We start from the raw sequence: 13,053 nt of genomic DNA, 5'->3' as shown, positions 1-13,053 counted from the left end.
GGTGCGCCCGTTCTTCCCACTCATTGCACTCACACCATTGGCCCTCACTGCTCACTTCAAGAACGCAGTGGCCCAAACAACAGCGGGAACAGCTGGTACCCTCCGTGAGCAGGGACACGCTCGCCATCAAGATGGGCATGTTGGGATCAACAGGCTCTGCTGCCCCTCCTTCCTCTCCCACACAGCCGTCAGAGGAGAGAGACAACAGCACAATATTTATTTACCTCTGCATAACGAGAGGACCAGCACCTTTGCTGGTGCCGTGGGCTGGCACTGGGAGGAAATAGGGCCACCAAGGTCTGGCTCAGGAGATACGGCACGTATTCACTTCTCTCTACAGGCACCTGACAGAAGTAGCCACGTGTAACAGCCAGCAAAGCCACCAGCCGCACTGAGCAGCAGCGGCATCAAATGCGTGAAGTCCCGGTGTCGCTGGGTTTGTTCCCATGAAAATACAGGCTCCTGTCAGGGCTTTAATGAAAGCCTGTCCGGTTTTATCTGCATGACAAGAGATAAATAAAAATCCACTGATCAGCGGCTCACAAGAACTCGAAATGGCTCGGATTCTTCACTGACGTTATATATTTCTCAAGGATTAGACGTGCTTATATCTTTACGGGACGCTGCCTATAGAAAAGAGACCTGTTGTGGGTCAGCTGTGAAATGACCGAGGGCAATCCACCTGAGTATTTGCTTTGGAAGCTGCCCCAAGAGCGGGCGGTCACCTGGAAGATTTTCATCCTGACTGTTCCTGCTTTGTGCGCTGCTCACCAGATAGTGAGTACATGGGGCTGGATTATCTCTCCTGTTTAAATACGCTGTGAGGACACTTCCATCCTGAAGCTGTTTTGAAAAGAATCGATGACTTGGACGCGCTGCCATAACCGAGGAACATTGACGTAGGAGAGGTCAAGGCTGCCTTGGCGATCAATGCACATCAAGGGGTGGCATTTGGTAGACCCTTAACATAAAGGTGCTGTTCAGGGAGATCCCATCTGCTGGTTTTGTGGTCTCCAAACAGACGTGCCCATGTTTTTGGAACAGGGGCACATTTCCACCTTTTTTGGTTTGACAAAGAGATGGGCAAGAAACTTTAAAGGCAGGTCTACAGTGTAGCTCATCCTACTTGTGCTGTCCCCTTGCAACCTCTCTGAGCAGGGCAGACAGCCCTTCTGGAAGTTTCTCTCTCATCCCTGCAGTCTCCTCCATGAGGCTGTGGAATATTTACCACATTGGTTTTCCAAATACAGTTTTAGCCTGGTCGTTCTCCTCTGGCATTGACCTGCCGTGAGGTATCCTGTTGTTTTACAGAGGGAAATGGATGAAAAAGAAAAATGCCTTGAGTCCCTGAAGCACACAGATAGAGGCACGCATGACAGAGATAATACGCAGGAATAGTACAGGAAAGACGGAAGAGGGACCGACAGCAGTGATGAGGCACAGGGCTCAGCCAGCCAAGTGCACTGCCCAGCCCCATGTTATCCTAGAATCGTGGAATCGTTTGGGTTGGAAGGGACCTTTAAAGGTCACCCAGTCCAACCTGCCTGCCATGAGCAGGGACATCTTCAACTAGATCAGGGTGCTCAGAGCCCTGTCCAACCTGACCTTGAAGGTTTCCAGTGCCAGGGCATCTACCACCTCGCTAGGCAACCTATGCCAGTGTTTTCTTGCCTGTGTCATGAAAAAATCCGTCCTTGGATCTGGTCTGAAACTACCCTCTTTTAGCTTAAAACCATTCCACCTTGTCCTATTGCAACAGGCCCTACTAAAGAGTTTGTCCCCATCTTTCTTCCAAGCCCCCTTCAAGTATTGAAAGGCTGAAAAAAGATCCTTCCTGAGCCTTCTCTTCTCCAGAACAAAACCCCCACCTCTCCCAGCCTTCCCTCACAGGAGAGGTGTTCCGTTCCTTGGATCATTCCCTTTCTTGTACTGAGGACTCCAGAGCTGGACATGCTACTCCAGGTGGGGTCTCACCAGAGTGGAGTAGAGGGTGAGAATCACCTCCCTTGACCTGCTGGCCACACTTCTTTCGATGCAGCCCAGGATGTTGCTGGCTCACGTCCAGCTTTTTATCCAACAGTACCCCCAAGTCCTTCTCTGCTGGGCTGCTCTCAGTTCCTTCACCCCCTCCCTCCAGCCTGTATTGATATCACCACAAGCTGCCCCCATGCCTTTCCTTGTGCTCAGCGGGGCTCTGTGGACCCAGGGGGTCACCGTGCAGGCCAGGCAGGGGCTCTGGCGCCTTGCAGAGCCCCAGGATCACCATGAGGGCTGGGCAGGCTTCTGGGAGATTTGGGGGCATCCTGGGGTAAGGGGTTTTGCATGTCATCTCTCTCTGAGGAGAGCCGAGCCCTGTCCTGGGTGTACTGAGGGCTCCAGTTCCCTTCCCCAGGTCTCTGCCGGGCGAGGTGATGGGGATAAGGCCCCTGTGCTGTCCCAGCAGACACTGGGAGTCTCCTTTCGGCTTTGTCTTTCAGGACTGTGACTGGTGGTGACACCCTTGTCCTGTCCCCCTCCAGCGGCATGAGGAGATGATCATCCCTGGATGACCCCACCTGACCCCCTGGGAGCCCCGGTCCATTTCTTTCTAATGACCAATAAACCCCCTCAGCAAAGCTACTGCGTGTCCCTGCGTGTGTCCGTGTCTGTGTCCATGTCCCCTCTCGTCTTCTGTTACAGATATGTCTGGGCATTACCACTGATTTTTACCTTAGGAATTTTTTCCTCACCCCACTGCGTGTGATGAACTTAAGGGTCTTTTCCAACCTAAGTGATTCTATGATTCTGTGATTTCATGTCTTCAGCAGGGTCAACTGTAGGGGGATATTTCCCAGGGGTCTGGGGGGGACCTGAGAGTGCTCAGGGCAGCAGAACGCAAGCGCTGATGGGCACCACCATCCTGTGTCCTTCCCTGGGCTGTGGGGTCGGGGCAGCAGCTGTCGAATGGGAAACCGATAGACAAAGGGGAAGCCAGAAATAAATATGTATCAAGACACAGACCTGAGAGATCAAACACAGCCACAATGGCAAGAAAGAAACTTCATGGCTCAGATGGGCCATTGAGAAACCACGGGCACCATTTCCAGGAAGATCAGCCTGAACTCTCCAAGATTGTGAACTGGGGGGACCCTGTACTGGGAAGGATGTGGGAATCAGCGGAGCTGTGCAAACCCCTAAGGGACGTGCAGGGGAAGGGGGGGCAAGGAGGCATAAAGATGAAGGTCGACAGAAAAGGGTACAAAAGGTGCTGGTCCCATGTGAAATAAATAGTGATACCAATACAGGCTGGAGGGAGGGGGTGAAGGAACTGAGAGCAGCCCAGCAGAGAAGGACTTGGGGGTACTGTTGGATAAAAAGCTGGACGTGAGCCAGCAACATCCTGGGCTGCATCGAAAGAAGTGTGGCCAGCAGGTCAAGGGAGGTGATTCTCACCCTCTACTCCACTCTGGTGAGACCCCACCTGGAGTAGCATGTCCAGCTCTGGAGTCCTCAGTACAAGAAAGGGAATGATCCAAGGAACAGAACACCTCTCCTGTGAGGGAAGGCTGGGAGAGGTGGGGGTTTTGTTCTGGAGAAGAGAAGGCTCAGGAAGGATCTTTTTTCAGCCTTTCAATACTTGAAGGGGGCTTGGAAGAAAGATGGGGACAAACTCTTTAGTAGGGCCTGTTGCAATAGGACAAGGTGGAATGGTTTTAAGCTAAAAGAGGGTAGTTTCAGACCAGATCCAAGGACGGATTTTTTCATGACACAGGCAAGAAAACACTGGCATAGGTTGCCTAGCGAGGTGGTAGATGCCCTGGCACTGGAAACCTTCAAGGTCAGGTTGGACAGGGCTCTGAGCACCCTGATCTAGTTGAAGATGTCCCTGCTCATGGCAGGCAGGTTGGACTGGGTGACCTTTAAAGGTCCCTTCCAACCCAAACGATTCCACGATTCTAGGATAACATGGGGCTGGGCAGTGCACTTGGCTGGCTGAGCCCTGTGCCTCATCACTGCTGTCGGTCCCTCTTCCGTCTTTCCTGTACTATTCCTGCGTATTATCTCTGTCATGCGTGCCTCTATCTGTGTGCTTCAGGGACTCAAGGCATTTTTCTTTTTCATCCATTTCCCTCTGTAAAACAACAGGATACCTCACGGCAGGTCAATGCCAGAGGAGAACGACCAGGCTAAAACTGTATTTGGAAAACCAATGTGGTAAATATTCCACAGCCTCATGGAGGAGACTGCAGGGATGAGAGAGAAACTTCCAGAAGGGCTGTCTGCCCTGCTCAGAGAGGTTGCAAGGGGACAGCACAAGTAGGATGAGCTACACTGTAGACCTGCCTTTAAAGTTTCTTGCCCATCTCTTTGTCAAACCAAAAAAGGTGGAAATGTGCCCCTGTTCCAAAAACATGGGCACGTCTGTTTGGAGACCACAAAACCAGCAGATGGGATCTCCCTGAACAGCACCTTTATGTTAAGGGTCTACCAAATGCCACCCCTTGATGTGCATTGATCGCCAAGGCAGCCTTGACCTCTCCTACGTCAATGTTCCTCGGTTATGGCAGCACGTCCAAGTCATCGATTCTTTTCAAAACAGCTTCAGGATGGAAGTGTCCTCACAGCGTATTTAAACAGGAGAGATAATCCAGCCCCATGTACTCACTATCTGGTGAGCAGCGCACAAAGCAGGAACAGTCAGGATGAAAATCTTCCAGGTGACCGCCCGCTCTTGGGGCAGCTTCCAAAGCAAATACTCAGGTGGATTGCCCTCGGTCATTTCACAGCTGACCCACAACAGGTCTCTTTTCTATAGGCAGCGTCCCGTAAAGATATAAGCACGTCTAATCCTTGAGAAATATATAACGTCAGTGAAGAATCCGAGCCATTTCGAGTTCTTGTGAGCCGCTGATCAGTGGATTTTTATTTATCTCTTGTCATGCAGATAAAACCGGACAGGCTTTCATTAAAGCCCTGACAGGAGCCTGTATTTTCATGGGAACAAACCCAGCGACACCGGGACTTCACGCATTTGATGCCGCTGCTGCTCAGTGCGGCTGGTGGCTTTGCTGGCTGTTACACGTGGCTACTTCTGTCAGGTGCCTGTAGAGAGAAGTGAATACGTGCCGTATCTCCTGAGCCAGACCTTGGTGGCCCTATTTCCTCCCAGTGCCAGCCCACGGCACCAGCAAAGGTGCTGGTCCTCTCGTTATGCAGAGGTAAATAAATATTGTGCTGTTGTCTCTCTCCTCTGACGGCTGTGTGGGAGAGGAAGGAGGGGCAGCAGAGCCTGTTGATCCCAACATGCCCATCTTGATGGCGAGCGTGTCCCTGCTCACGGAGGTACCAGCTGTTCCCGCTGTTGTTTGGGCCACTGCGTTCTTGAAGTGAGCAGTGAGGGCCAATGGTGTGAGTGCAATGAGTGGGAAGAACGGGCGCACCAGTGCCGGATTGCTGGAAAAGGCCTTGCTTGGCTTGTGCAAGCCAGGCCAGCAGATTCACTGGCGTCTCTCCCTCCCCGAGCGGCCAGCTGAACCTGTGGTGTAGGATCCCAGAGCGCTCCCGCGCACCCTGGCCAAAGGATGGTGCCCAGCGCTCCCAGGGTGGTGCTGTGTGGGCCAGGGGTGCTGTGAAGGACACCAACACTGGAAAGGGAGGGGCAGCTGCAGGGCAGGCAGGGGGGCAGGGGACACACACGCCGTGCCCCTGGGGAGGCAGCTCCATTGCCCAGGCTGCTCTGAGCCCCACTGCTGCGGGCTCCCCTGCCAGCGGGCTTCCCCACAGGAGAGCGGCAGCCCGGCCGTCGGGCTGCTCTCCTGGGAATGTCCCGGCCTGAGGCCCCCAGCCTGTCCCCATGGGTGCGGGACCCCTGCGACCTACTCCTGCCCCGACCCCCAACACTGCCCTTCTGCGTGGGCTCTGCCCGCTGCCACTGATCCCAGGCATCCAGGCGGCTTTGCCCTCAGCCTTGACCAGGCCATGGAGCCAAGCACCAATCCGGCTTGAACGGGCTCCTTGTGCCTTCGCCCTGGGCAAACATGGCTCAGCCGAGATGCCACAGGGCCAAACCTGCGCACTCTGCCCAGGGAGCTCAGTCCCCGCAGGGAGCTCTGAGCAGCTGCTGGGGACACGCGTCTGCTTCATCGTTTCTCTCTGCGCAGCTGCATCCTGCTCAGGGCAGTGCTGACCGGAGCCAAGTCTGAGGGTGCTGAAGGGACACTCTGTGGGGACAAGGGCCTTGCGTGAACCGCAGCCACGTCCCAGCCACAGCCCAGGCTGGAGCCAGAGACTGGCTGGCGCTGGGATCGCTGGGAGCCACCATGCGGGGGCATCTCTGCAGGGGGGGGACATAGGTCGCCTGGGAGGGCATGGTGGTGGCCCTAGGCAGTGGCAAGGTGAGGGCCAGGGCAGGTGAGATTCCCCTCTGGTCTCTGCTCCGGGGGGGCCGTGGCTGCGGCCGGGACCGCGGTGGGGCCAGCAGTGCAAGGGCAGCGGGCTGGGCTGGAGCTGGGCACGGCGCCCACCTCCGCAGGGTCCCCAAGCCCAGACCTTGTCTCCCGGTGCCCGGTGTTCCCCAGTGCTCCCCACTGCCTCCAGCCACTGAAGATCCCAGGCAGCCGGCTGCCCCCATTGCCCATGCCCCTCGTTGCCTTCCCAGCTCCCAGTGCCCCCTAACCCTGGGTCTATGGTGCCCCAAGCAGAGGCGTCAGTCCCACCTCCGGTTGCCCCACGGGGCTGGAGAGGGGGCAGAGACAATTTTGCTTGGAGACTCCTAGTCTGAGGCCGCCATCGACTCTAGGAGAGCTGTGGTGGGACAGCCTGCTCCAGGAGGTGGGTGGCCCTGGCAGGCAGCATTGCTGGGAGATGCGGGGGGCACTGGGAGGTGGGGGGATCTGGCTCCGGGGGGCTGTTGGAGGGTGGTTCCATGTCGGGGCAGGGGGTCGTTACCATAGGGTGTCTGGCTGCCAGGGGCACTCTGTGCAGCCCCCTCGCCGCCTCGTGATGCCCGGACCCTTCCAGGTGCAGCTGCCCCATGCAGGAAGCTGGACTGGTGCCGGGGAAGGTGGCTGGGCCCGTGCTGGAGGAGGGGTGAGCTTGTGCCCAGGCTGGGCTTGTTTCCAGGGCTGGCTCTGTGCCAAGCTTGGCCTTGCCCTGGGGGCTTTTGGGGGTGGGCAAGGAGGAGGGCTGGGACGGATAAATGTGTCCCTCACCTCCTGCAGCCTCACTCAGTGCTCGCTGCACCACAGAAGAAGATGAAGGTCGCAGTTGTCAGCGTGGCCCTGCTGTGCGCCATCCTGCTGTGCGCCCCAGAAGATGCTCAGGTGAGTCCCCAGGGACACGGGGAGGGGGAGGTGGGGGTGTCCAGGCTTGGGATGGGTCTTGACTGCTGGACGTCAGCTCTCCTGTGGAATGACATTGCGGTGGTGAGCGTGAAATGCCCTGACCTGGCCTTTCCCCTTCCCAAGTGCCTCCGGCCTCCCCTGCACCTCCGTCCCTGGGCAATGAAGCTTTCTCCCTGCCACAGTTCCATCTCTTCCTGCCCTTCCTCCTGCAGTTAAGCTTCTGGTGCCTATTGCCCAGGCTCCTCACTGGGTGGTCAGACCTGTCTGCTCTCTGGGGCGGCCTGCACCCGTTTCTTTTCCTGGTGCCCCCACATCCCTCCCTTTTGGGACTCCCCATCCCATCCTTCTGGTCCCTCAGACATCTCCTGCCTGGCATCTCCCCTCTGTCCTACCTGCAGTCCCCAAATGGCCTCCCTCCGATCCTTCACAACACCTTTCTTTCACATCGTTCCCCTCAGTCCTTTGCTGTTCATCCTGTCCACTGTGGTAGTGTCACCAAATTCCCTTGCCTGAACCCACCCCCCCCAAACTCTCTCCCAGTCCCCTCGGTTTGGTCCTCTGCAGTTCTCTTCCTTCTGCCCCCACCATCTGCTGTGCTTGACATCCCCGTAGCCCCTCCACTTGAACTCTTTCACCCCTTACTTGCATCCCACACAGTCCTGTCCCTTCAACACCCCCAGCCCAGTCCCCTGCAGTCTGATAATTTAACACCAAGGTCCAGTACTCACCACCTCTTTCTTTTTCTTCCCTAGGCATTTGAAGCTAGTGGAAGCTCCTCCCTGGGTGTAAGTAGTGGGGTGGATTTGGGTCATCTTGTCTGGAGAATGGGAGGGCAGTTTTGTCCTCCCATTCCTTGTTGGTACTGGGGACCAGTACCACTAACCAGTGAGGTCTCATGCTTTCTGTACAGGCAGTCTTAGCAGGACACCTGCGAGTGAAGAGGGCTGAGGTGGGTACCATGAGTTCTGCTGGCCCCAGTCCCTCCTTTCCATGGCAATGACACTCCATGTCATCCCAGTGTGCCCCAGTATACCCCCGTGCACCGAGTGCAACCCCAGAGAACAGCCCTGTCACCCAGTATTTTCACAGGGAGGCCCCCTTCCCCAGAGCCCTCACTGCATTTCCATCCATCCCATTAGTAACCCAGTACAACCGAGGATGACCCAGTGCACAGCCACACCCAGGGTCCCTTCCCCAGGACCCCCACTGCTTTCCATGCACCACCACACAAGCCCAGGTACCCAATTTGCCCTGGAGGCACCTTCCTTACATTCTATTTCTCCCCAGATTGAATTGACTGACAAGTTGATGCAGTTTGTGCATGAGAAACGTGTGGCTATTGGTCCTCTGCAGTCCTCTTCCTTCTGCCCCCACCATCCGCTGTGCTTGACGTCCCCGTAGCCCCTCCACTTGAACTCTTTCACCCCTTACTTGCATCCCACGCAGTCCTGTCCCTTCAACACCCCCAGCCCAGTCCCCTGCAGTCTGCTAGTTCACCCCAGTGCAGTGTCTTTGGGTCCCCCCCAGCTGCCTACCCCTCCTGTTTGGAGGTCCCGAATTGCCCACCCTGCCCTTAGGTCAGTCCCCACCCCGGCCCTGGATGAGCAGGTATCCCAGAGGAACCTGGAGAAATGCATCTGGGTGGGGGAGCAGAAGGGATTTTCCCACTCAGACCCACAGGAAGTCATGGGCCTGGGGGTACTGGGGACACGTGTGCCCCATGCACAGCCTGACCAAGCTCCAGTACCGATCACCCGTTTTCTCTTCTTCCCTAGGCATTGTCGAAAGTCGATGAAAGCCTTTTTTCGGATGTAAGTAGAGGGGTGGAATTGGAGGGCAGCCAGTCTGGGGAACTGGAGAGCACTTTGGTTCTCCCATCCCTGGCTGGGGTGGGGGACACCTCAGTGACCAGTGAGGTCTCATGGTCTCTCTACAGGAGAGTTTAGTCAAATGGGATGAACTGAAGACAGCTGAGGTGGGTACCATGAGTTCTGCTGGCCCTGGTCCCTCCCTTACATGGCCATGACACTCCATGGCATCCCAGTGTGCCCCAGTGCATCCCAGTGCACCCAAGCATGTCCCTAACCCTCTCTTTCTCCCCAGCCTGCTTTGGCTGACAAGCTGTTAGAGTATTTGCGTGTGAAACGGATGGCTATGGTTCATGTCTAGGTGAGCAGCACCATGGTGTCTCCTGCCCCACAAGGCATCCTGGGCCCCAGGGGATTCCTGAGCCCTGTGGGGTGGGCAGACCTTGGGTATGGGAGAGGGGAACGGGGGACCGTCCCATGATCCATGTCCCAGGGTGAGCTGGGCAGAGCTGCCCCCATGCCTTTCCTTGTGCTCAGCGGGGCTCTGTGGACCCAGGGGGTCACCGTGCAGGCCAGGCAGGGGCTCTGGCGCCTTGCAGAGCCCCAGGATCACCATGAGGGCTGGGCAGGCTTCTGGGAGATTTGGGGGCATCCTGGGGTAAGGGGTTTTGCATGTCATCTCTCTCTGAGGAGAGCCGAGCCCTGTCCTGGGTGTACTGAGGGCTCCAGTTCCCTTCCCCAGGTCTCTGCCGGGCGAGGTGATGGGGATAAGGCCCCTGTGCTGTCCCAGCAGACACTGGGAGTCTCCTTTCGGCTTTGTCTTTCAGGACTGTGACTGGTGGTGACACCCTTGTCCTGTCCCCCTCCAGCGGCATGAGGAGATGATCATCCCTGGATGACCCCACCTGACCCCCTGGGAGCCCTGGTCCATTTCTTTCTGATGACCAATAAACCCCCTCAGCAAAGCTACTGCGTGTCCCTGCGTGTGTCCGTGTCTGTGTCTGCTCTCCTCTGCCAGCAGCTGGATGCCTGGATCCTCTCTGGCTGCACCATGGTGATGACCAGGCTGGCTAGGGGAGACTGGGCCCTTCCCGTAAAGGAGATCCCCTTCCCACCCACCATGTGCCCCCCCCATAAGAACAGATTAGGGCAAACTGCAGTGTTTCCCCATGAGGCTGGGAGGGGTGAGGGGAAGATTGTGCCTGCCACTGAGGCACCCATTTTTTTGGAGGCACAGCGGGAAACTGGTTCTTACTGGGCCTCTAATAAGCACCATCCCCTAAGGAGCACAATTTGTTGCTGGTTTTAGGAACACAGACCATTCTTGTCACAATGGCTGGAGAGTAAAGACTCCTGTTTGTTCCAGTAGTTGTACTGGGACCCCGCCACCAGCTCCAGTAGCTGCACTGGGACCCCACTCACTCCAGTAGCTGACACCATAGCCCAGGGGTGGTCACACCCCTGGTCTGGCCCCAGTACCTGGCACCACTTTTCCCTCTCACGCACAGATTGCACCAGCAGCTGGCACCCAGTCCTTGCAGCACACATGCACATAGGACGGAAAGTGAGATTATGCAGTGAGAGAGTTAAGAAAAGGCCTTGAGATGGGTAAAAAAAGATGTAATAAGAAGATAGAAGACAGGACACGCTGCAGTGATCAGGGGCAGGGCTTGTCCAAGGAGGGTGCTGACTGCCCTTCCTTACCTGTGGCTGGTCCCTTGTGCACCCCTCCATCTCTCTCCCTCCTTTGCTTGCCATCCCTTCCCCAGCTCCCTTCCTCCGTCCACTCTGCACCACTTTGCACAGTCCCACTGACCCCCTCCTGCATCCCCAACCCTCCCCCTCTGGCCTGCACCCTGATCTGCATATTTCAAGAAGATGACGGGAATTAGTGCTAAAGTGCCCGGGACCTTACCTTTACACACAGATAGCCTGTACTGCATTGCATTCTTTTTAATTATTAACCTGTTCATCTTTCAGACAAGTTAAAGCCACAGTTGTCCAAGTCAGCTCCTTAGAGCAGCTAGTCCTGAGAAACCCTAAAGCAAATACCACCGCACTTTAAAAAATACTTTCAGCTAAGGCACGATGCAGAAGCTATCTTCTGCGCCTTGCACTGACCTGCTTTGCCTTCAGAAAGCCCAACGAGCCAAAACAATCACCAGATGCAACTGGTTTTTATTTGTTCTCAAGCTCTGTATGTCTGCCCCTTCCTTGTCTTTACATCTCATGTTAGTTAACCATAGAAATATAACTCAGTACCTTTTCACAACATTAAAAATTGAGTGCTTACATACACTAGTCACAATAAAAGCCTCCAAGTATTTGAGCAAGTATGGCTATATAATTAAAATAAGATTGCAAATTTGAAATGGAGTAATGTTTGTGATACCCAGGAATCAAACAAGCTAAAAATACACCTGAAAATATTTTAGTTTAATTTTAAAATGTTCTTTTATGGCAGTAGCTTCAGTAACTTGCACTACTACATTAATCCCTGCAGAAAATTCAATCTGCTTTCTATTTCTATAATAATGCAAATTATTAATTGGCAAATGCTAGAATACTGTTTGTTCCTAATAATACACACACACCCCAACTGTAAAACATTTATAACGACTACTCTGCTACTCAAAAAAAATGTACACTTCAGCCTAGATTAGAATTGCTAACTTTAAGGAGTAAAATATATTTTCTGATGTAATATTCTTATTGTGTTTACTTGCTATTTATACTTTTTAGCAACAAGCATCAGGTACTCTGGTGCTTAGGGTAAAAGAGAGGATTCTAGTCTAACAATGCAATGGACTGTTTATCATTTATATATATATGACAGTTCATAATTTATAACATAGTAAAAGTGGACAGAGGAATAGTAAGGAATATTAGAGTTATTACAAAAGAGTTCGAGAATATAAAAAGAGAGAAGATTCTTTCTTCCATAAGAAAAGCTAAAAGTGCTGGAAGCACCTAACAAACTTCTGTCTGTTGCCACTTGTTAGGTAAACAACTTCTTCGAAACTCAAGGTTCAAGACACTCAGGCTTTGACAGATAACCTTGCTATTGTTCATATCACTCTTTTCCCGAATACTTAGAAATGTTGGGGATTTTTTATCGTACCCCTTGAGGTAAATTGAAGACATGTGTTCAGACAGATATATTAAAAAATAAAATAATGAGCAACGCCACAGGGCAGAGCCCTATTGCCATTAAGTGGCAGTAATTACTGCCATTAAGTGAGATTAACAGGAATCTGCACTAATGGGGGAGGAGCTGACTCCTTATATGCACTGGAACCAGCAACCACCCTGTGAGCATCCCTGCATCCCAGAATAGCTGCAAAACCAGCCTGCTTCTAATCTCATCCCCTGGGGAAACGTCACCCCTTTGGCATCCCTGCTTCCCGCCAGTTTAACCCTTCTGCAGCTGGACCTTCTTGCCCTCTGCACCTGGGCATTCCTTGGTTGCAAATTATAGGAGCTTGTAACTTACCAAAGGGTTATGGATCCTAATTTTGAAGGCACTCAGAAATAACTTCGCAATTCTATACCTAAATCTCTTCCTGTAGCTAGTAAATATCCTTAGTGTATGGCATCCTCACATGCATCCAGGCACCTGGCTCAGCTGCAGCTGTTTGTTACTCAGGAGAGTGTGCATTACTTGTGCCATCACCTTTCCATACGGATACTGACCCCACCTACCTGCCTCCAGAATTGTGCTCTGTGTGATCCTAGTTAGCACACTCAGCGTAAAACCCCTGCTCCTCAAAAAAACACCATTAAAACCTTTAGCAGTAAAATGGGACGAATATATTTCTCTGTATCAGGGGGCTGTTGCACTGATAAATCAGCTGAGGTATACAAAGTATGCAGAAACCGTACAAATAAGAGCTGAATAACACAGGAACAGAAAGTGGGCTGCT

This window comes from Falco cherrug, chromosome 3 (assembly GCF_023634085.1).
Source record: "Falco cherrug isolate bFalChe1 chromosome 3, bFalChe1.pri, whole genome shotgun sequence".
Lineage (NCBI taxonomy): Eukaryota > Metazoa > Chordata > Aves > Falconiformes > Falconidae > Falco > Falco cherrug.
This window is presented reverse-complemented; position numbering follows the sequence as displayed.